This window comes from Bubalus bubalis, chromosome 22, assembly GCF_019923935.1.
Source record: "Bubalus bubalis isolate 160015118507 breed Murrah chromosome 22, NDDB_SH_1, whole genome shotgun sequence".
Lineage (NCBI taxonomy): Eukaryota > Metazoa > Chordata > Mammalia > Artiodactyla > Bovidae > Bubalus > Bubalus bubalis.
The window spans coordinates 6,836,965-6,860,304 of record NC_059178.1 but is presented as its reverse complement, the minus strand read 5'-3'; positions in this window follow the sequence as shown (position 1 = coordinate 6,860,304).

The window sequence follows — 23,340 nt, the reverse complement described above, 5'->3', positions numbered from 1 at the left end:
ACTTGCACTTCCTTGACTTGGGAGTATATTTAACTAGGGAAGAGCGCCTCTGATCCTGGAGACAGAAGTAGGCCCCACACCCAGACAGATTTTGCCACGACCGTCACACCTCCCACCCATCTCTTCTTCTGGGGGCTCTTTCATCTTCTCTAAAAATCGTTTCCTCTCCCTTAAGAGGCGTCCATCCTCACTCCCTTTTCCCGATTAAGATAATATTCAAGTCTGAATTGTAAGCCACCCCTAAAAGTTACTCATTTTTCCCTAGGTCTCTCCCATGTGATACACATGTTAATAAAATTTTGTTATTTTCTCTTGTTGATCTGTCTCCAGTCACGGGGTCTCAGCTAAGAATTCAGAAAGGTAGAGGGAAAATTATTTCCCCCCTCTACACCAGCAACAAGGAATCCTAACCAGCACAGATATTCTTAAGGAGATGTAGACAATATCAGTCACTGGGAATCTGGGAATAAGCTCTACCCATAAAGGGGTGTCAACTTAAAAACACACAACATAAAAGTTATGAGTTTAAGTATTATTCAGATTTTTACTGGGGACTATAGCACAGGAGACAATTCTGAGAAACTGTTTGAAAGAGGTAGGAGAGGAGCCAGTATATATTGTAAATGAATTTTTTTTTGGCTAGGAAATGCATGTAGTCAAGCATACATTTTGAGAAATGATTACTACTATCACAAAGAACAGACATCTCAAGTTTCTGATTTTAGTGACATTCTAGGTACAGGAAAATGCAAGAATCTGGGGCCATTGCAATTCTTCCTGAGACACACATCTAACTCTCTAGGGATCCATTTCTTTAAAGCACTGAGTGCCCCATCCTAGTCTTCGTCCTGAGCTCCCCTTAGGGTTCGCTGTTGCGAGTGACTGCAGTGGGTGGCGACCTAACCCTCGTATAACCGGATGATGAACGACGCTCTTCCTTTCTGTTGTTCACAGAGGCGTGGGGTGCACATGGGGAGGCTGAAGACCGCCAAAGACAGCCTCCAACCTTGTGCAGTCTGGTCTACACTTTTGATAAAAGTAAAGTGACCCTGAAAATCGAGACTTTTGCTTTTCACAGAATTCAGTGCTCTCTATAAATCTATCTTCTCATTAGAAGAGCTGTGAGATCATTTGCAAAGTCACCAGGGGAAAGCATATACATTTGTGCTTTCTCAGAGTCCTTGAAAGCCCAAGATAGAATGGGTTTCTGTCCTTGTATAGAGTCTTCCCAGCTGTGGGAGTCTAGAGGCAGGCAAGGAGAAAAGACTTAATCTTTCCCATCTCACAGGCCCACCCAATGTCCTCAATTTTTTGTCTACAGTAAGTCTCTTGGCTCTTCTGTGACCAGGCTAGAAATCCAACAGAAACCCTGTGGCAGCGTGGATCAGTGGCTCCCAGATTTTGATTTCACATGCCAGTGAAATTAAATTAAAAGTTAGGCTGACTTGGAATTGCTACTTTTTTGTTTTACCAAATGAGGATATTAAAGCAGAAAAATGAACAAATATTATCATCATTGTTACATAAAAAAAAGGTAAATTTAAAGACCAAAAGCCATCAGTTACATAAATTTATATACACACACAAAATCAATTGTGTGAACTTTAGGGAAAACCTAGTTTTCTTCAGTTTGCGTGTGAAAGGCCCTGGTCCAAGACGTGATGAGTAGTTCCAGGCCTCTGAGAGCACCCTGGAGGTACAGATCAGACACCTTGCAGAGTGTCAAGGATATTTACAGGTATGGGCTACTGCTTTCCAGGCTCACCTTTCTGGAGGTTGATCATAACCACACACCCTGTGCAAGGGCAACAGTTTTGTTCATGTCAACACATAAACACTCTCGTCTGATTAAGGGCTTAACAGGTTTGGGTTCTTAACAGAAACCTCCATCCCCAAGGGCACGCAAGAGCACATTACGTGATGCCTCAGGGCTCAGCAGAGCCTCTGGGACCCTCATGCAGAGCTCCCTCCCTTTCCCAGCCTTCTTCTGAACTCTGGTTTCCAGGTTCTTCATTATGCCTGAACCCCACCTCTCTGCTCACTGTGTTCACTTAGGTGCCAATTCCTTGACTGAATCCCAAGAGATCACTGGCCCTATCCGGTGTAGACTTCTAGCCAAGGCTTCCCCATCCTTGATCTCAAACTATAATCTAGGAACCTCTTCCCAAGTACAGTATCCCCTGGCATGCACTTTCCAGGAAGTATTTAGGACAACTAATTTGCTTCCTTTTGGTCATGACAGGCAATGCAAGCTCAATGTGACTGTGTTATCACCATGTACTGGCACTAACATACTCTAGCCTAGATGAGCAAATCTTGAAATACTTTTTAGTCCTCTGAATTCCCTCTTTAAAGGGACCCAGGAGGGAAGGACACTGTACTGGCATAAATAGAAGATCACGCAGGCAGGAGAAAAGAACACACCATCAGCCTTACATGCAAAAGCAATGGTAGACACATGCTGGAGGTCAATCCAAAGAATCATGTGCAAACAGAAGAGAAGGGTCAATGGTAGCTGAGACTAGTATATATACCATTGAAAATCAGTCCTCTTATCATCATTTGTTCAGGTTCATGGGTTGCCAGTGTTAAATGTTAATGTTAAAGTAATTAGAATGAAATAGTCCATATTATCTTAAACACGTGTTACGATCTATATCAGCCATCTTAAGGTAAATTACTCTGCAGTAATAAATTATCCCCAAATCTTTGTGGCTGACAGCAGCAACAGTTTAGTTCTGCTCAGGTTACGTGCTTATCATTCATGCGCTGGCTGGTGCTCCGCTCCACACGTCTGCCCTCTGAGATCCAGGCTGATGGAGCAGCCCCTCTCAGGGGTGTTCTGACCTCATGGCAGAATCACATGATGGCTTTTAGAGTTCATGCTGAGAATGGACAAGTGACACATTCAGTCCCATCTCACTGGTCAAGTCATGTGGTCAAGCTTAGGGTCAGTGGCGTAAGGAAATATTGTAGAATCCATTAGACTGCACCCAGAGGGAGAGTCTGGAGAAGGAAATGGCAACCCACTCCAGTATTCTTGCCTGGAGAATTCCATAGACAAAGGAGCCTGGAGGGCTACAGTCCATGGGGTTGCACAGAGTCAGACACGACTGAGTGACTAACACACAGAGGGAGAGTCAATGGCTATTTTAGGTAATGATACAATATACCCCATGAATACTCTACTTTTCTACTCTTCTTAAGTATTCTACTTAAGAAGTAGAATACCCTGCTTCTTATTGAGTATCTCCTAGAAGTACAAGTATCAACAGTCTTGAAGAATCTCGTGACTCTGGAACTCCAAATAGCACATTTAAGCCAAGTGCCAATCCAGTGCCCTGCGTTCTGCAGGGGAGGCGGCTGGCGAGATGGCAGCCATGCCGCCACGTGTGTCAGCGTTTAGAGTGAATAATGCAAGGGCAGCATTTCACCACAACCCTGGTGGAGTTGAAAAATTATTTATGGCTTCCCTATTTATGGCGTGCTGCTCAGTTTCCCATGAGTTGCTAGGAAAGATTCCTGATAGCTACTATGAGCCATTGAAACCTATGAGACTTCATTTATTATGGCATAATACCCACATTACCTCACTTGTGCTAGACCATATGGAGAGCTCTCTGTTGAATTTGGCATAGTTACTGGGGAGAAACGCGAACGGATTCTGTTCCTCGTCCTCCTCAATTATGCTGCATGTTGGATCATGCGGCCAACTTCAACAGATCATCTGGGCATAGCCGTCAGCCCTCCGGACAGCATCGCCACCTCTGCCAGTGAAGGATAACAGGCGTGATCCTGAAGCCTGTCTGAGGGGTAGGGAAGAGCATCATCTCAAGAGCAGATCTGTAAGAGTCCTGCTGACCTGAAGCTTGTGCTTCAAAGTTGAGGGAGAAGTCGGACACCCGCTTGTCACTCATTGTGGGTGGCATTTGGAGGGAGAGGCAGGAAGTTCAAGAGACTCTGAAAAGCAGAGCCAATTCTAAATCCCAATGAGCCACCAGCAGCAACAACTTTGAGAGAGAAAGGTGCATGCGGGGCAAAGCCGGAGCGCATGACCTGCCATGCCAGTTTACCTACTGCTTAAAAAGGGAAACAAGTAAATAGTTGGATTCTGTGAGCATTGAGAGAAGGAATGTTTATCCCCATAATGTAGCTATAAGCTGGGAATGGGGGATGGGGATAAGGGCCAATATACAGATATCTCCATGTACCTTTGGTGATTCTGGGGGTGGTTTATACAAGACTGGAGAGACTTAATGTGTTCTCTTGTACACACTATTGGAAACCCTTTGGGGGAGGGCTTTTCCTACTTGAATGGTAGTGGGGAGCACTAACCCTTTTAGGAACTTTCAGGCATTTTACTGACACTTAACAATGAATTCACCTAAAATAAAACCAAACACATTAAAATTCATCTGAAAATTCACATGATAACTGGAAAAAATAATCCTAATAGTTTCCTCCATTTACAAAAGAACTATTCAGTAGTTTCTTTTATAATGCTTTTCCATCTAAGATGTTTGTGAATCTGTCTGTCTGTGTATCTCTCTCTCACACAGACCTAAAAATCAAAGTAAAACTCAGCAAAATGTAAGAAAAATTAGCAAGTGCTTTAAGAGACTTGATGTATAGGCTCAATCCATCCTCATATTTCTTTTTCCACTTGGCTTCTTTTATGTTTCTCATCTTTATCAAATTGGAACATTAATAATTGAAGAGTTCCCACTGCACCGTATTATCACTAATAATGAGCTGTGGGTGAAACAGACCCTTCCCTTCCAAAGGACAAGCTCGAACCTTGCTTATCGTTAACTATTTAAAATAAAATCAGAAGATTGGCTCCCACCTTCCTACCCCCACCCCAAAAGTCTAATTAGTGTTCCTCTATTGGAGAGGAAGCTGAGCGCGCTGGTCCACCACTGCCAAATGAAATTAGGGCCCAATTATTGATAAATGAAGAGTGGTTTGAGCTGGAGCCTGGCCTGGAGTCGCGGAAATACATCTGTCATTTGGCCTGTACAGGAGTCATTCATGTGTGACATAACATCCTGTGCATTTATCATGCATCTGTAGATTTTTGTTTTAATTCAGTTAGCTGTCTAACTCGATTCGGTGCTAGATGCCCCGAATGGAGTCAGGATTTGGACTGACAGATGCAATTCTGGTCTGAAATGGTGTGTGACAGGACTAGCTATCCTGCATATTAATTATTATTGAAACCATTATAGGCAGTGCTTTTACACTAATGGTCGATTCCGTTATCTGTTTTGTGGCTTCTATGGTTAACAATTGCCCAGTTGCTCCAGGGCAGGTAGGAGACACACGGGATCAATGGACCATTGTTGTTAAGTGCACTTACTATTACCATGAAAATTAGAATGGAAGTGCTTAAAAGGCAAGAATGAAAATGCCCCTGTCTTACCATTATGCAAATAACACATTCTAGAAATGAGATAAGTGGGGGGAGAAACACTTTTCATAAATCTTAACTAGGTAAAAGAGTTTATTAAATCCATTGTCAAAAACAAATTGAAAACAAACATTTGTTAAGTTGATAAAAAAAATAAAGGAAGAAATGTCTGCAGGGCTATTCCCAGCCTTGCTCTGCACAAAAAGCTTAGTTTGGTAGCATGCTAAGGTTTAATTTAAAATTCCTGTCGTTTTATCATTTGATTGTGCAAAATATTGAAAACAACTGTCACCTTCAAAAAGAAGTTGTTAATGTGATTTTTTTGCCCAAATTTATGAGAAGATATTGTATTAGGAGGACTTGAATGGGACCAAGTCCAAGGGCGGCCATCTTGCCTCAGCCACTGGTTTTCCTTCCTTCTTTCATTGTTTTACGTAGGTACCCTGGTCACCTGCCCACCCCTCCTGCCCTTCGGATTTAAACCATCTAATGAACTTTGTGAAGCCCTGCAAAACCCATTCCAGCGACAGGACTGATTAAAGTAAATGTTGCTGAAATTGTATGAAAAATGTAGTGAAATTGAGTGAAAGTTTTCTTGTCATTTGCTTATCAACCTCCTGTGACAGGAATTGTGTGGTTACCAACATGGGTGAGTGCTGGTTCAGACACAGCTCAAATTACACATTTCCATTCCTTAAAGAGTTTGTAAAGTTGCTGAGGACTTTGATAAAGCAAAGTACAAAATGGTAATACAATGAAATATAATATTTTGTATTAAATAGAAAATTAATGGTAGACTTGAAGTCATAATGATGAATTTGCATCTTTTCAAAAGATTCATATTTGTTAAAGGGTATTTCATATTGGTATTTCAGGTCCAAAGAAGCTTCTTTTTTCCTAAACAATTAAAAATTTGCATCTTAGAATAAGTGCTTTTTCATCTCGCGATGTTTGAAAATGAGGTGCTTAAAAAGAAACTGGCTTCAATTTAAAAGTTCAATAGCTTGATTATGATATTGGCTTACAAGATTTTCACTGTTAAAGAACATTTTGAATAAAAGAGCAAATTAGAAAGCAAAGATATATCTTAGTATAAATAGATCTTAAAATATTAATAGTCATAATATTCAGGAAATATAAGTAAACTTTGACTTTACAGTTTGGAAGCTATTATCATTTTTTGTGTGATTAGCTCCTCCAATTTACAGTGTTTGGCTCACTGCTTTATTTCTTTCAATAGGTTTTTTTTTTTTTTTAAAAATAAGGCTCCAAAAACTTAATTATGGCTTATGCAAATATCATTTGAGGAAAAAGAGGGTAATATTAAATCTTTAAAAGCATTGTTAGGTTAATGCAAGAAAAGTCATTGTAGGTATTAACTGGCATTCAGAGGAAAAAAAATTGAATGGAGGTGGGGAGACCTCTTGGAGATATTCTTAATTCTTTCTTAAAGCCATGTACTTGGATCAGTTTTTCCCAACTTTTTATCAAAGGTGAGTGTTTTAGAAAGCTGAAGGAGAAAAAAAAATGAGATTTTGCTTCTGAATTCTGTACAGATTGAAAGCCAAACTAAGTCATACGATGCCAAAAGCACTGAGGATGAATACATGAAGCATGGCAGCCACTTTCTTTATAGGCATGATGCAAAGCTTTTTTTTTTTTTTTAATTTCTTTATTCCATCACCTACATTTTTGCTATGTTGATTGGGATCTCCAATAATATCCAAAACCTACAGAAAAACACACAGGTGAATTGGAGTAACAATCATGTTTAACTAAGCTGGTAAAGTTAACATTTTTACCTAAGAAGACATGAAGTTGGAAATTCAGCCACATATTTTGAAAGCACCCATAGCCTGCTGAGCACTGGGCTTAAAGAGTGAAGAATGCTTAATATCATGAAGTTGCCAAATGATGAAAATAATATTTGGGAAGTGTGGGAATGAGAAGATAGGAAGGAAAAGAGGTTGGTGGACAGGATGGGGAAAAGAACAGATTGAGTTATGTGGCTCTAGGCCAGTGCTTTCCCAGCTTTCTGACTCTGGACCATGATGAGTCTGTGAGCATTCATGGGGCTGCTGCCTGAAGAGACAAGGGAGTGTCAGGGGGATAAAACTTGACCCTTGTGGATGTAGTGAGCAGGGATGTGTGAATGAAACTAACAAAAGACCGATTAACAGGAGAAGAGGCACACGGTTTTATTAAAACTAACGTGCATGAGAGTTCACAGAAAAGAAGTGAAACTAAAAAAAGCAGTTAGACCCAAGGGCTTTTATACTTTCTTAACCGAAGTAAAGTTTGGGCTTCTAGGGACAATAAGCTGTGGGGAAGTGACTAGGAAATTCCTGGGGAAATAAACGGAAGGGAAGATCCCCTGGAGAACTGATAGGCTACCCACTCCAGTATTCTTGGGGTTCCCTGGTGGCTCAGATGGTAAAGAATACACCTGTAATATGGAAGATCTGGGTTTGATCTCTGAATTGGGAAGATCCTCTGGAGGAGGGCATGGCAACCCATTCCAGAATTCTGGCCTGGAGAATCCCCATGGACAGAGGAGCCTGGAGGGTTACAGCCCATGGGGTGGCAAAGAGTCAGACACGATTGAGTACCTAAGCACAGCACAGCACAGCAGCAAGTTTGGCTTTGTTAAGTGTTTTTTTTTTTTTTTTCTTTAATGTGGTGGTGTTGGTTTAGTCACTAAGTCGTGTCTGACTCTTGTGACCCCATGAACTGTAGGCCTCCAGACTCCTCTGTCCATGGATTTTCCAGGCAAGAATATTGGAGTGGGTTGCCATTTCCTCATGTTTAAAGTCTTTATTGAATTGGTTACAATATGGCTTCTGTTCTGTGTTTTGTGGCCATGATGTGGGATCTCAGCTCCCCGACCAGGGATTGGACCATATCGCCCGCGTTGGAAAGTGAAGTCCTAGTCACTAGACCACCAGGGAAATCCCATGAGGTCTGTTTTAGTAAGATCTGTTTATGAAAACTCATCTTGCTCTTGGCTACCCATCTTCAATGATGAATCTTTCTTCTGTCTTTGGTTGCGGTAGGGGTACCTTCCTCACAAAGAAATTTATTCCTTTTTTTTTAGGCAGATAAGGGAAAGGCTGAGAATTTTTCCTGGATCTGTTGATTCTCAGTTGCCTTCAGCTCAAAATAATCCTATGCCAAAGTGGCATATTTTGGAGTGGCATATTCTGATGGTAATAGTTTAAAAAGATAATTATAAGTGCCTTCAATTAAATGGACTTTTATCCTAAGGTTTTCTTTCCTCCATTTTCAGCTTTTAAAATGAACTGTATTTCATGAAAAGATGTCTGTAATTGGGGGCATATATTTTCCTCTAATGTCTTTGTTTGGCAAAATAAAACCTTAGAGACTCAATGCTATTCCCTCAATTTTTTTAAATTTATTTTTTATTTCAGTGGTCCATGATTTAAGAAAAAGGGGGCAGCAGAGGGTGAGATGGTTAGATAGCATCACTGACCCAGTGGATATGAAACTGAACAAACTCAGGTAGATAGTGAGCAATGGGAGCCTGGTGTACTGCAGTTCATGGGGTTGCAAAGAGCCGGACACAACTTAGCGACTGAACAACAATGATTTCTCAAGCACCTGGAAACACTGCCTCCAGCGCTTTCTCTGGAAGAAATAGTCACAGTAGCCACTCTTATTGAGTTCCTGCTACGCCTCAGACAATGGTTGGGGAGATGCACGTATACTCTTGATAACACTAACACTAGTCCTAGGAGGTGGATGGTATTGTTCTGATTCAATAAAGGAGGAAAGCAAGGCGGACTGAAGTTAAGTTGTTTGCTTCAAGTGGCATAATCTGGGGGTGATCTTAGCATCTGTCATTTAAACAGGACAGTCTTGGAACTTCCCTGGTGATTCAGTTTTTAAGACTTCACCTTCCAACGCAGGGGATGTGGGTTTGATCCCTGGTCAGAGAGCTGAGATCCCACATGCCTTGCTGCCAAAAAATCCAAAGCATAAAACAGAAGCGGTATTGTAACAAATTCAATACAGACTTTAAAAAAATAAACAGGACACTCTTTAGGGTAAAAGAAAGTAATAGTCACAGTTACATCAGGACATCAAGTACCAATGGGGTCTTTCCAGGACAACCCAGCACGGTCACCCTTCAGAGCTACTTCACATCCTCTATCGGCCGGGATTCCGATCAGCTGGCATCTAAAGCCCAGGTGTGCTCTTGTCACTATATGAGGCTGCTTCTGGAAGTTCTACAAAAATAGGGATATCAGGCTTCCCTGGTGGCTCAGTGGTAGAGAGTCCACCTACCAATGTAGGAGACACGAGTTTGATCCCTGACCTGGGAAGATCCCATACGCCTCGGCACAACTAAGTCCGTGTGGGGCACTATTAAGCCTGTGCTCTGGAAGCGAGTGAGTCCACGTACTGAAGCTCAAGAGTCTGTGTTCCACAAGAGAAGCCACTGCAATGAGACGCCCACACACCCGAACCACAGCAACAAAGACCCAGCACAGCAACAAATAAATAAAATAGATAAATAGAATTACTTAAAAGAAAATAGGAAAATCAATTTTGGGGAGACTGAATGTACCGGACTGTTTCACTAGGGTGGACAAAACAATCCTATATTCAGCACTCTGTTAGGAATGACTGGATCACAGGACATCTATTTGCCATGGCAATTTGACACGTAGTTTGAGGCTGAAAAGGTGAATCACCTAGAATTCACCAGCCTGTAGAGAACTATGTTAGTGCCTGATCTTAAGAGAGGAATCAATTTTCCACATGTTGAAGTTACATTAAGGGAGTGGTTGGTGGGACTCTGATTTCGTCTCCGGGTGCCCACAGGACAGAGACAGGAATAGATCCCTTGCAGCCCAGCAAGGCAACCCCAGAAATGATTCTGGGAGGGGCTGAGCCTAACCCTGGAAGGGAAGTAGAAGTCTGGCAATTATTAATATTTACCTTGAAATGAGAGCCTGGGACTCTACAGGAGTTACTGCTGTGTGCTTAACTTGCCCTCTGTCATCGGGGAAGATGCAGGCGAAACCTGCCTGTCTTGAATAGATGAAGACGGTGGTGGGAAAGCAGCCCAGTGACCCTAAATCCGCACGAGGCCCCATCCCTCTCTGCTGCCTCGTGTTGTCATGAATAAACGCAGGTCAGCTTCGGGGCCACTCCTGGTGCTCTCACCTGCACCGTGACCTGTAACTTTCTAATTTTTTTTTTTTTTTTGGAGAAGGGTTCTTCCCTTGCCAGAAAGGGCTTTCTGTTTGTGAAAGAATATGTAAAACAGCACCAGGTGAAGAATGACTTTTTCACCCAGTCTCGAAACCATCACAAAGAGACAAATTTTGCTGCTTTTGCTTCGTGTGTGAATTTTTTTTTTCCACACAGCTCTATTCATCGCCTGAAACAATGGGGCCAGTGTTGGCCAGCAGAGAATGGTGCTATTCATGTGGTCCCGTAGCCTGTACTTGTTAGTCTTGGCTGCCCTGCGCTGCTGGCTGCTGGCAAGAAAGCCGGTCTGTGTTGCTGGATGGAGGAGGGCAGATCAGAGACTGAACACTGGCAGCCAGATTCCCAGATAACCTCAACTCCTCTAGAACACTCTTGTTGACTTAAGCATGTGCTTTAAGGGGCGTCTGGAATTCCAAGAACTTCTGCCAGGTGTGCGGGCAGGTGCCTGTGCTCTCAGCGTGGTGATCCCCGCCATCCTGGGACCATCAAACATGCTTTCCTTAGGGGATTAAATGACTGGGGTAGGAATCAGACACTCGATCTGAATTCTGGTCCAGAGCTGATTGGTGATAGGAAGTGGGATGAGTCTCAACCCCTCTGAATCACCAGGCCTTCATCGGTTGAAAGCAGCTATCCATGCCACCTACCTCATGGGGCACTGTGACATTCAGTGATGTAATACCCTGCTCTGGTCAGTGTGGAATGAATGATCATTAACCAAAGGCTGACGCAGTGATTACTGTCATGGATGACAGCCTGGTGTAGGGCCAGGTTTCTCTGGGTGGGAAGGTAACCCTGTGAAAGGATGAACAGATGCACCGTCATGCAGAATGGATTGGGGTGGGGGGCAGAGAGAAGACAAGCTTCCGAACTCCATTTATAGTGCTGCAAGGGTAGAATGTTCTGCACAGGGAGGAAAATGTGCTCTGGCTGAGGCCACTCTATTCCTCTCAAGGACAGAACAGAAAACTCCTCTGCTTTCCCTTGGCGTGATCCCGCAAGAAGGGGTCTGTTAATGTATGCTCGAGATGGTCTTGTCATCCTTGCCCTTCCTCTCCAACACAGCCTGAGCATAGCGCACAAGCTGCACCCTGCTGTTGATGTTCTTTTTCTCAAGCGAGGTAAAGTCTTAGAGGTCTTATTTGGCTTCGGTGGAGGGGGGGGCCAACTGCAAATTATAAGCAACCTGTGGGAAACTTTGAGACCGGTAAGGTGGCTCCATCTCTAGGTTCACCCCAGTGCACAGCCCCGCAGACTGTTCGAATCCAAATGTGTTATGAACATTAGTGTAGCCGTTCCAAATCAAGTAAAGTCTAAGATGGATGCAGGGCTGGAAACAGTCTTTCAAGTTCCTTCCAAACCAGCATGTTGTGATTTGTGAAGTTTTCCTCTGAATCAATGCTCTTGAGTCACCTTGTGTCTTCTGTGAGGTTGCCACCATGAAAGCCAGACACATTTGGCACTGATTTGCTTGGCATGGCTTATGCAGCCACACACTTGTTACGGTGTCAGCACTTGAGACTCTGCTAATGTACTATATGAAGCATAAACCGTACTAATCACAAGGGCAATTTTCTATGTTATGTACATTATAGAGAAAAGATAGCGTATCCTTGGTGATTCTGGACATCTTAACCGGTCGTTCTGGGAACAGCAGACTTCACTTGGTGTGATCCCATAATTAGAAGACATTATTGTGGTTCATAAATGGCATTAATTAAAATTTTAATTAAATTTTCAAAAGATAATTTAACAAGAGTGGGATTGATTAGAAAATTATCAATGAATTTACAGATTCATTTAAGACATTTATCTCTGTCACTTTTAAATTTCGTTGAAATCTGTTAAAAGCTACGGTGGATATGTCCACAGTAACATTTAAATAGTCACTGTATTGTTTTGAGAGGCCGGTTGTTTGGAAGATGTGTCTTGATGTGTTTTATTGAGCAGTGAACTTTACACTGTTTATTTTGATGAACATTGTCCTGAAACAAATTGACAATAAAATGAAAACTGTCCAGTGTTCATTCTAAAACCAAAATGTTTAGCCAAGTACATTTTTCTTAAAAACATAAATAAGGATTTCCAGACAAATGAATGACTGAGGCAAATTTACTGATGGCCTATCTGAGTGTTGGTCAGGGAGCTGACATGAGCGATTCTGAATTCTAACATAAGATGGATAATAGGTCTAAAATCTACCCAAAAAAGTAAAATAAATGAGTGAATAAATGAATTGAGTACTGGGCCAGAAAGCAGGAGATCTAGTACTTATACAACGTGGTAAACACTATTTAACTCAGGCCCTTATTTTATTTTACTTTATTTATTAATTTTTTAAGGCCAACTTGAACCGCAACAGCAAGACACACAATTTCCATTTCAACAATGTAAATGGTGTCCATGAGGACCTGGAGGTAAGGCCTCACTTACCCGTTGCTTCACTCACTCCCTCCACAAATACAAAGCTAGAGTTATGCAGTCAGTGAATCCGCTGGACTCTGCCCTTAAAGTGCACCCAGAATCCGATCACTTCTCTCCACCCCTGAGGTCACTGATGGACTCAAGCCACCGTCCTTTATCTGCCTAAACAATTGCCTCAGTTTCCTAACTGGGTCTCCCTGTTTCTACTCTGGTGGCAACATAGTCATCAGTGGTAGTCTTCTGAAATGTGAGCCAGATCTTTCCAACACCTTCCAGGGGCATCAAACCTCATCCATAAGGAGACTCTACGTCCTTGCTGTGTTGTCCTGCCAGGCTCCCTGTCTTCCCATTGCCCACCCCTCCCCTCCCACCACCCACCCCTCCCCTCCCACCGCCCTCTCCCCAAACACAGTGCATGCATCAGTGCAGGGGGCTGTGCAGACACCTCTGTCTGCTCCCCCATCGCGCTCAGGTCTCTGGTCAAGTCACCAGAGCTCAGATCATGCTATCGTTCTCCATCTCCTCACCAGGCTTTATGTCTCCCCATAGTGTTTATCTTCACTTGTGTGGACTGTTCACAAAAACATTTTTACACTTGATCAGTTTTGATCTCCGTTCCTGATGTTCAAGAGATAAATGATTCTGATAAGTCACCGTGGGAGTTATGATAGGATAATAGAAAATAGAGTAGTGGGAATAGAAGCAAGAATTGGCTGATTTCCTTAAGGAAGAACTGCTTAAGTGGAGGCTGAAGAATGTATACAAGTAAGCCAGACAGAGAGTTCTGGGAAGGGCAAACAATGTGTATATTCTAGTTTCTTATTTCATTAGTTAATTTCCTTCTAGATCATGTCTTTTTTCTAAAGGTTTAAAATTATTTATTTTTCACTTTTGGCTGTGCCATGTGGCTTGTGGGCTCTTAGTTCCCCAACAAGGGATCGAACAGGTGCCCTTTGCACTGGAAGCCCAGAGTCCCAACCACTGGACCGCCAGGGAAGCCCCCTCTACATCATGTCTTCTTGTCCTTGTCATTTTAATTCTTGTAAATGTAACATCTGCTTCTTGCAACAGTTTGGATTAAATAATATGAGGAAGTTCTTGCTAAAAAAAAAAAAAAAACACCAGAAAGGTGGACAAAATATTTAGAAACGTGTTTCTAAGTAGACAGCTGAGTCCTTAAAGAAGTAAGGAGCGTGAGAGAATCTTCAACCCAGACAAGAAGGACTAAAGACTTGAGCATGACAGCATTGTTATCCTGGGGTGGGGTGGGTCCCAGGCCTGAAAGATGAGTGCCCAGCCCACAGTTAGGAAACAGGGAGGAGATAATCGCCAGTGGATGATAGCCCACCTACACACAAAATAAAAGGGTTAGAACCCAGAGAACTTCAAGTCATAGACTGTTAGAGGAAGACTCTAAATATGTTTAAAGTGATTAAAGAAATAAATCAGAATAGCATAAAACATTATAAATAAGGAATGGGAAGCTTTGAAATTAAATTTCTAAAATTCAAGCCTATACATACTGAAGTGGAAAGCATACCAGATAGTTTAACCAAGGGATCCTAACAGTTCAGTCAAGATTTCCCCAAACTGTAGTTCAGAGAGATTAGGACAAGAAAAATAGTTTTTGAAGGAGAGGAAGAGTGCTCTTAGGAGAGTGCCAGAAGGAATAAAGGAAAGGAGTAAATAAAGAGAGAAATCAGGGCAGAGGAAGCCTGTGAGGAGATGAGGCTTAGAATCTTCCAGGTTTGATGAAAGATACGAAATCTCAGGTTTAGGAGGCCTGAGTGGGGTTAGGTGATGCCTGCACACAGCTTATGAAAATGCCAAATATCAACAGAAAATCTTAAAGAGTTGTTGTTGTTCACTTGCTCAGTCATGTCTGACTCTTTGTGACCTCGTGGACTGTGGCACGCCAGGCCTCCCAGTCCTTCACCATTTCCTGAAGCTTGCTCAAACTCATGTCCATTGAGTCTGTGATGCCATCCAACCATCTCGTCCTCTGTCATCCCCTTCTCCTCCCGCCTTCAAAGACCCAGCATCAGGGTCTTTTCTAATGAGTTGGCTCTTCACATCAGGTGCCCAAAGTATTGGAGCTTCAGCTTCAGCATCAGTCCTTCCAATGAATATTCAGGACTGATTTCCTTTAGGAGGGACTGGTTTGATCTCCTTGCAGTCCAAGGGACTATTAAGAATCTTCTCCCCAACACCACAGCTCAAAAGCATGAATTCTTCAGCGCTCAGCTTTCTTTACGGTCCTACTCGCACATCCATATGACTACTGGAAAACCATAGCTTCAACTAGACGGACCTTTGTCGGCAAAGTAATGTCTCTGCTTTTTAATTTGCCATCTAGGTTTGTCGTCATTGACACTGAATGTAACCTTCTCAGAAACAACAGGAGAATGAGGAAGACACAGTCTTCAAAGCACCGAGGGGAGCCACTGCCAACCTGTAGATTTTGTATCCAACCACACTATCACTCATGAATAAGAGTGAAAGAGATGATCCACTAAAAACTGAGTGCTTACCATTATCAGCCCCATGCTGGAAGCACAGAATAAGGGATGCGGCTCAGGGAAAAAAAAGGATTTAAACTCCAAAGGAAGGAGATGCAAGATGGTAAGCAAAGGAACTGGTAAACATGTGAGTTTATATGGGCAACAAATGATTATATAAAATAGCCATAACAATTATGATAATTCAATAGGATATGAAAATAAGGTAGAAAAAATTACTGGACAAAATAGTGTGTATGGTGGGAGGGTGGTAATCAGAGTTAAAGTATTTGAAGGCTCTTGCCATCTAAGAGCAGAAGAGAAACATTGGTTTACCTTTGGGCCTTATTAGGTCTGGACTCATGTCAAAAATTTAAGAATAGCTGAAACAATAGAAACTAACAAACCAGTAGAGGAAAACATGAGAATAGAGGAAACTCCATCTTTCCAAAAGTAGTTAGAAGTTAGCAGAAAAAAGAATCAGATAAAGTATGGTAAGGAAGGATAAAGTAGGATGGAAAAAGTTGAAATACATGTGCAATTACAATAATTCTAAACTCACTAAAATGATACCAGCAATAGCAGGAAAAATATACTTCATCTAGACATTAACAAGATGGCTAGGTATGACAGTCCTCTAATAGGTAGATATTAGAAGGTCCTTGGTCACTGTAACATTTCTTTCTTTATATAATGCACATGGAGATGTAGATATTATATAGATATAATATATACATACATATAGGTCATGTGTGTGCATGTGTGCTCAGTTGCTTCAGTCATGTCTAACTCTTTGTGACTCTATGGCCTGTAGCCTGCCAGACTCCTCTGTCCATGGGATTCTCCAGGAAAGAATACTGGAGTGGGCTGCCATTTCCTTCTCCAGGCCCCATATAGTTATATAGTATATATGGGCTTCCCTAGAGGCTCAGTGATAAAGAATCCGCCTGCAGTACAGGAGACTTGGGTTTGATCTGAGAATTGGGATGCTCCCCTGGAGAAGGAAATGGCAACCCACTCCGTGTTCTTCCTGGGAAAATCTCATGGTCATAGGAGCCTGGCAGGCTACAGGATGCACAGAACAGAACATGACTGAGCATGCATGCACAAGGAACAGAGTATATCTATATATATAATATAAAGTATATTTCATGAATATATGTTATATATTCATATCTACCTATATCTGGGCTTCCCTGTAGCTCAGCTGGTAGAGAATCTGCCTGCAATGAAGAAGACCCTGGTTCAGTTCCTGGGTCAGGAAGATCCCCTGGAGAAGGGATCGGCTACCCACTCTAGCATTCTTGGAGTTCCCTGGTGACTCAGATGGTAGAAATCTGCCTGCAATGTGGGAGACCTGGGTTCATTCCCTGGATTGGGAAGATCCCATGGAGGAGGGCATGGCATCCCATTCCAGTATTCTTGCCTGGAGAATCCCATGGACAGAGGAGCCTGGTGGGCTACAGCTCATGGGGTTGCAGAGAGTCAGACACGACTGAATGACGAAGCACAGCAGAGCACACACCTCCGTCTATCTGTATCTATCTAATCTATTTCATTAACCAAGCACTGCTGCTGCTGCTGCTGCTAAGTCGCTTCAGTCGTGTCTGACTCTCTGCGACCCCATAGACGGCAGCCCACCAGGCTTCGTCGTCCCTGGGATTCTGCAGGCAAGAACACTGGAGTGGCTTGCCATTTCCTTCTCCAATTCATGAAAATGAAAAGTGAAAGTGAAGCCGCTCAGTCGTGTCTGAATCTTCGCGACCCCATGGACTGCAGCCCACCAGGCTCCTCCATCCCTGGGATTTTCCAGGCAAGAGTACTGGAGTGGGTTGCCATTGCCTTCTCCAACCAAGCACTAGATTCCACTATTTTCTGGTGTAGGAAATCAATATGGCCTAAGGATATGGGTCTCCAGAAAGGCAAGTTAGCCCAGTGTTAATCTGGTTGAGCAATGGTAAGAGAGTGCTCAGTGCAGAAATTCAGAGTTCCAGGCAGTGATCAGGAACACAGCATTTTAGGCTACAAGTTCCAAGAACCTCAAGGATAGAGTGATGAGGCAAGATCAAAGCAGTAAAGTTAATAAGCAATCAGACAAATAAGTAAATGAGTGCCTGTAGAAGACACAGGAGTTTCCACTTCAGAAGATTCCTGCGTAAGAAAAAGCCTAAATAACGCCCTGTATCTCACCAATCTGGAGACACTTGGAAATCTGTCCCCCAGGTTTGTTTTTCTTCTCCATCACACCTCACACAGAACACAGAGTGATGTCCTGTCACTTTGATGTCTCTCTCTACTCAAATGGCAGAAACCAACCAGGTGAGTTGTCATAACTTAGGTGAGGTTGGGATAAAAATATACCTTGGAGAGCTTGCTTCCTGATGACAGACTGAGAGTAGCTCTTTTTGATTTGAGTTGTTTGGAGCTTAAATTCAGTGCCAACCCATATGAGTGTCTCAGAACACTGGGTTAGAAATGAGATTATATTAGGAGCATAAAGCCTTTTGTCTGTCTTTTCGTAGAATTTTCTTTGACTGATGGATGGGGTAATCTTGTCCAGTATCATGATTTAAAATTGTCAGTGAATGAAACAGCTGAATTTTTAAATTCAGTATTCATTTCTGGGTTTACCTTTAAAAGTAGCTTGACTAGTGCAGAGTTAAGCATCTTCATTAATGACACCGTCTGAGAATGTGGCTATTTCATGGATTCAATTTAAATCATTTAGTTTTATGAGAAGCAAAACACTTTTCCCCGCAATTTAATAATTGCAAAATCCTTAATCCTAAACCCCCAATCTTGGTCTTCCTTTGGAGTAAATTGCATGAGCTAGTTCTAGGGTGTGTCTCCCAAGTTGCTCAAAGAGGAGTTGCAGCCAGCGGTGGAAGCATGCCATGGCACCCACCGGCAGAACCTCGAAGTTTGCTCTTAGCGGGTTACAGAGAGATCACACTGAAGTGAGTATCTGCTGTGCTCTGGGTCCCTGTGATTGTTAGCCAAGTGGAGGGGATGTCTTTCTTGCACCTTTTGAGGTATCTTTAGGTGGTAATGATCTTGAGCTCCTCACCGTTCATGGCTGTTCACGGCTGGCATCGGTTCTGATTCAGTGACACCCTTCTCTGCTTTTATAAATGTTCTGAAAATCATCCCCTGGTTTTCAGGGTATCCGTGTGGTACCGTTGTTTGCTTGTTTCTGATTTTTTGCAAAGCAGCTGTGCTGTGTGCTTAGCTGCTCAGTTGTGTCCAATTCTTTGTGACCCCAGGGACTGTAGCCCTTCAGGCTCCTCTGTCCATGGGGATTCTCCAGGCAAGAATATGGGAGTGGGTTGCCATGCCCTCCTCCAGGGGATCTTCCCAACCCAGGGATTGAACCCAGGTCTCCCACATTGCAGGTGGATTCTTTACTGTCTGAGCCACCAAGGAAGCCCATTAAAGGAGCTATTTTAGTTTTATTTATGGCCTCCCTTCACCCAAGACCAAAGAGAGAGTCCATGAGATTGATTTTAAAATAGACTTGAATAACTTAAAATCATTTCTTCCTGTAATATGAAACCTTTTACTTTTTGTCTTTTTTTTTTTTAACTAGAGTCTATTGCTTTGTTCATTCTTACCTTAGAACACATGATTTTCCTAGAGACCTTCAGTTTCCCCTAAGGATTATCTTACTCAGTATTTCACTATACATGTTCAGTCTCTTCTGAATCCCAGTTTAGATTCAAGGGAAGACTTCAAAACAGTAATAAAAAAATATTGATGTGTGCCCACTGTATTCTGGGCACTTGTCATTTCGTGTAATCCTTACACAACTTGTTTTATAGGAGAACATCACACAAAGCTCTGATTCAAATTCAGATCCAGGGGACCTGGAAGCCCAGGCACGGTCTCTCTGCTTTGTAGACAGTCTCTCCTTCCTGGATTAGGTTCTCAAAAGACTGGGAAGCTGGGGGACATTAAGACCTTATCTTTCATGTTTGCTGAAAATATGCTGTACGTTGGATATTAATGCTTCAACTCATGGAACTCTTCCAGAAGGTTGGGATCCTGTTTAATTCTTGAGGACACTGGAACACTCAGAAGGAACAAGATGGGGTTCAGAGTTGAGGCACTGAGTTCCCAGGCTGACACATTCCTGTAAGAGCCATGCTAAAGACTTAAGGATCAGGAATAACTTCTGCCTGCCCTTTGTTCTTATCTAGTTCTGTGCTGCCACTCAACATTCCTAAGAGGTGAAGTAGATGTTGCCACTCCATGGACCTTTCCTGGCACGGAGGCCAGGCACGAGGCTGGTCAGTGAAACCTGGCCTTAATGGGGACTGGCTGCACTGTTTTATATACATAGATATACAACACATATACAGCATGCACACACACATATAACATATATAAACACACATATATACACATATAACATGTATGTACACAAATATATGTGTATATATGTACATGCTGTGTATATACATGTTATATATGTGTGTGTATATGTGTGTGTGAACATATATATATATATATATAAAAGTTATATTCTGGAAATTTTCAACATGCATAAAGATAGAAAGGCTACTTTAATAGACTCCCACATATCCATCACCTAGTTTCAACAGTCAGCATCTGCTGTTCTGATTTGGTCTATCCCCTTGCCATCCCTTTTTAAATTGTTTATTTATTTTTAATTTGTTCCCATTTATTTGTTGACATATCATTTCACTTAGACTTATTTCAGTAAGCTGATCTAACTACTTTTTTCAACATAACCACAATATTATTATTAGATCCCCCCCTCCAAACCTCACAATTCCTCCATATCATCAGTTGTGTTCAGTTTTTCCTGACTGTCTCAAATATGCTGTTTTTTATTGTTGTTTTTGTTCATTTCAGAGTCTAAACAAGATTCTGTGGAGATTGCATATGGTTAATATGCTCTTACATCTTTTTGTTGTGTAATTATTTCTCTCCTTTGTTTGGTGTGTTTATTATAAGAAATTGAGAATTGAGTCTTTTGTCTTGAAGAATTGCTACATTTGACTGATTATATCTTTTTGTTGTCATTTAATATGTTCCTCCATCCCCTATAAATCAGTAGTTAGAGATAGATTCTTGATTAGATTGAGTCATGGGGTGGGGCGGGGAGTAGGGTAGGAATAATATATTTATGCCATCGTCTTTAATATTAAGATCGATTGATGGTTCAGTGTTGTGATAGGCTAAAAGTAGTCCCATAAAACAGCAGCCCCCAACCTTTTTGGTACCAGGGACCAGTTTCATGGGAGACAGTTTTTCTGCAGGGATGGGCGGGTCGAGAAGAGGTTCAGGCGGTGATGAGAGCATTGGAGGTGACAGGGAGCAGCAGGGGAAGCTCTGCTTGCTCCCCCAACATTCACCTCCTGCTGTGTACCCCATTCCTAACAGTTAGGGTTACCAGACCCGAATTAAAAAACAAAACTGCTGTCTTATCCTAGCCCTAATGCCTCTGTTTGATTTTTTAAGGCCATATTCAGTCTTTCCTTCTTGGTTTTGCCTTCCTTTCCTGAGGACTTCATCACCTTATGTCACTTGAGTCCAGTGAAATCTCCAATAAACCGTATGTAGGGCTTGTGTCTAATCCACTTTTGTAAGTTACTTCCCCACACACGGAGCAAGATTTAAAGATAATTGACATTTAGTAAAGTTTGGTTTGTTGCAAGATCATTACCTGGATAAAATTCTATTTTTTTCTTCTACAAATCCTTGCCCCTGCTAAAAGTAAAATCTTATTGGTTTCTCTTGGATAAATGAAGAAATTTCCATGTACTTTATCTACGTAAGGTATAGATAATTACTCATTTTGCTTCAATGTGTGCAGTAAAGGACTCTGGGTAAAAGATTCCAAGTTTTACAAAGACACATGAAACTTAAAATGCATCTCAACTTTGAAAAGTTTTTTTTTTTTAATATATCTGGTGATAATAAAGGTAAACAGGTGTTTGAAAACATACTGTCATGAAGTACCAACCTGGCAGAAAACCTGTAGCATTTATAATGAGAACACAATCCAATTGAATTTGTAATTAGCACTTTTGAAATGTGCTCATTATTATTGTTATTATTAGCCACAAAACTATGCAGCTTTGGCTCACACCCATTGGAATTTTAGGGTGTGAATCTAGCCAAAAGCAGTCAGTATAGAACCCAATAAAAGAAATATGTTGCAGATTTTATGGAAGTAATTTTAAGTTAAATATCCAAGCAGGAATATCAATTAGGTAGAAATTATTCACTGTCTGTATCCAAGACAATGTTCACTTATGAAGCTACAGATCTTTACAAAAAAATATCCTAATGATTTGAGAAAAATGAACACACTCATTAAATAAATTCTGCTTAATGTTATGTGGCAGCCTGGATGGGAGGGGAGTCTGGGGGAGAATGAACACATGTATATGTATGGCTGAGTCCCTTTGCTGTCCACCTGAAACTATCACAGCATTGTTAACCAGCTGTACTTCAATATAAAATAAAAAGTTTAAAATAAGCAAATGAATACATTCACAAATGGATGCAAATGGATTGAGAAGTAATCTGAAAAAAGGAATAGACATAGTTGAAGAGACACATCCAGTGGAGCAGAAAGATTTCCAGAATTCAAAGACCGGTCTTCATTGAGCTTCTGGACAAAGCTACCCCCAAACACTTCCCAGAACATAAAAGGGTTCTCTGGATGACTCATGCCAGGTGATTCAAGTAGGAAGAGTGACAGGACACCCCACAAGGTTGCAGCTTACCCTATTAACAAACATGGATTGAGCAACCATAGTATACCGTGTTAGGTGCTATCGAAGAAATATAGAAGATCTGGTAAATTGGATACATATAAATAGGAGGGGATTCTGGGGACAATCTTCAGTAAGTCAAAGCAATAATTGTGAGTCTAATACCAAAACTAAGGAGATACAGAAAAAAAGCAATCGGGTAAGGGCCAGGCATATCAGGAAGAAAAGATTTCTGGAGAGGATTCATTTTGATTTAGACTCTAAATGATACCTTGGCCTGATTGGTGGGAAAGTTGAAGATACCCTTTCAATAAGAGAAATGACATGAGTTAGATGTGGACTGAGTGTCGTGTGAGGCTTGTGGAGGGAAAGCCACCATACTGTTCTGTGTAGCATGGAAGAACTTAGCCTGGTGCTATGCTGGGATTGGAATGAAAACTGACCTTTTTCAGTCCTGTGGCCACTGCTGAGTTTTCCAAATTTGCTGGCATATTGAGTGCAGCACTTTCACAGCATCATATTTCAGGATTTGGAATAGCTCAACTGGAATTCCATCACCTCCACTAGCTTTGTTCATAGTGATGTTTTCTAAGGCCCACTTGACTTCACGTTCCAGGATGTCTGGCTCTAGGTCAGTGATCACACCATCATGATTATCTGGGTCATGAAGATCTTTTTTGTACAGTTCTTCTGTGTATTCTTGCCATCTCTTCTTAATATCTTCTGCTTCTGTTAGGTCCGTACCATTTCTGTCCTTTATCGAGCCCATCTTTGCATGAAATGTTCCTTTGGTATCTCTGATTTTCTTGAAGAGATCCCTAGTCTTTCCCATTCTGTTGTTTTCCTCTATTTCTCTGCATTGATCGCTGAAGAAGGCTTTCTTATCTCTTCTTGCTATTCTTTGGAACTCTGCATTCAGATGTTTATATCTTTTCTTTTCTCCTTTGCTTTCACTTCTCTTCTTTTCACAGCTATTTGTAAGGCCTCCCCAGACAGCCATTTTGCTTTTTTGCATTTCTTTTCC